The sequence below is a fragment of the Lepus europaeus genome, chromosome 2 (assembly GCF_033115175.1).
Source record: "Lepus europaeus isolate LE1 chromosome 2, mLepTim1.pri, whole genome shotgun sequence".
NCBI classification, from domain to species: Eukaryota; Metazoa; Chordata; class Mammalia; order Lagomorpha; family Leporidae; genus Lepus; species Lepus europaeus.
Window position 1 is genome coordinate 146,443,275 of NC_084828.1, and position 2,448 is coordinate 146,445,722.

Genomic DNA, 2,448 nt, shown 5'->3' on the forward strand with positions numbered 1-2,448 from the left:
ACCTACTGATGAGATGGATGGCCCCAAGGAAGTGCTGATGCACCAGAGAAGTGTTTGGACTGATTGGGAAAACTTCTTTGAGGACAAATTGGACATTGATTTCTGATACTTTCAAATGGAAAGACGGAAGTGCTCCTTGTTCTCTTTAAATAATCGGCAAGTCCAGGTAATTTTATCCAGGAAGTTGATTATATTGGAAATTTTGATTGATTCAGAAACATAATTATTTTGATTCAGGAACATACAAAGTTACATTGGTTAAAACAATCATTTTCCTATCTCAGGCTTAAACAGATTACAGGATGCTTTGTTGTACTCTCTGTGGATGGCTATTGAGCAAAATCTGGATCTCCCAGCTGCTTGATTTGCTTCCTTTTTGGGCTCAAAATACAAAAGCAGAGCTATTCCTTCTCTCTCCAATGCTTCAGGGACAAGGAGTTTGAACAAGTACAAAGTGAGCTTCCTGGAAAATCCTTTGGAGAACTACTGAGAGGGTGATCAGAAACAACATCTCCTAAAACCAGAGGAAGATGAGGATGTGCCATGAGGTTGGTTTTTTATTTAGCAAGCCTGAAATTTCCTTACTCTATCATTTTTCCCCATGGCTTCTGGAACCTCCCCAACCCAACCTCTACCACCTGAGTTTTGCCTGATCCTCTACCAGCACATTCAACTGTTTCCCCCTGCTGGTTCCCATATCTTTATAGATGTTAGTAATATTAGCCCTGTCTACTTACAACTCTTTGAGGTCTTAGAAACTACCCAAATGTACCCAGAGAAATGGTTCACAAATTCTCAATGAAAACTCCATTGAAATTTACAGTGATGGTTGGGCAGACATGGACCTACTGAATAAGATTCCCATGTTCCTCGTCAGAGCATGGGGTTTCGATATCAAGCTCCCACTCCTGACTCCAGCTTCCTGCTAACGCAGATACTGAGTTCTTGCCACCCATGTTGGAAACCTGTGTTGGCTTCCCAGTTCCCAAGCTCAATCCCAGCTATTGCAAACGTTTTGGGGCATGAATCAGCAGATGGGAACTCTCCCACTGTCTCTGTCTCAGTTTCTGCCCCTTTTCACCTAAAATAAACAAATAAAATTTTTTAGAAAAGAAAATTTGCACTGATGGGAAATGGTCTCAGTTGAGGGGACCTTAATCTGAAGAGATTTGGCTCTACACTGAACCATTGTGGCCAAAGCACTAGATAAACATCTGCTTTGCTGCAATTCGATTGTTGCTGTCTTTGTACTACAAATGGGTGATTGAGGTTGAGACTCCAGGCATCTATTGCCTTGGAAAGCCAACTTTGATCATGCGGCAGGTCCCCCCAAGACAGAACTGGAAGCTCAGAAGAAGAGCCAGCCCAGCACAGAGGAGAAGGAGGCAGAAGGGTGTCTTAGTGCAGTGGGCAAGCCCTGAGGTCAAGACTGTCTATTTTTGAATCCTGATTTCTGTCAATTTTCTGTGTAAGACTGGCAAAGTTTTTAAACATTCTTTTGCTTTGTCATAAGAAATCCAAAAGTAGTACTGACAGCAGAGATGCAAACATATGAAAATTATTGCTAGATGATCCTTGCACAGGGTATCTCGGACCCAACCTTGCTGGTGTGCAGAAACTGGATTTCCCATTACTCTTGTGAAACCACTCAGACTTCCAGTTAACAACATCCACACACTCTGTTTAAATGTCTTTAGGATTACTGATCATCTAGGTTTTAGCAGAAGTTTTCTTTGTTACTGTAGCAGTACAGGAAAAGGGCTGTAGCCTATGGCCGAGGAGACAGACATCCATATTTAAACCTGCCTCTGGCTCCTGGGCACCAGCCACAGGCACTCTCTGGGACCCAACTGCCTTTATCGTTAAATCATCACCACAGTTGAAATAACAAACTTTGCATTCCACTGCAAAGTTATCTTCTGCCTCTCTGTAATCCATCCATCCCTGCTTCCACTCTCATTACCAAGCAACCACTGATCTGTTTTATGTCAGTGTAGATTATTTTTCAATTTATTGAATTTTATTTAAATGGAATCCTACAGAATGTACTCCTTTCTTTTTAATTTGGAGTCATTCACTCAACAAAATTATTTTGAAATGCATCCAGTTGTGATGTGCTTCAAATGTTTATTCATGTTTCTTACTGGATCACATTCCATTGTATGGATATAAAACATTTGTTTGACCACCCAGCTGCTATGAATAGATATTTGGGTTGTGTTTGGTTTCTTTGCTATTTCAAGTATAACTGCTGTGCACATTTACATAGAACTATTTTTTTTTTGTATTTTCATTTTTCTTGGGTAAATATCTAGAGGTAGAATGATTGGGTTATAGGTTAGGTTAACATTTAATTTCTTAAGAAAGCTCCAGATGGTTTGATTCCCACTACCAGCGCATCAGAGTTCCAGTTCCTCCACATCCTTTCCAACACTGGTGTGATCAGTC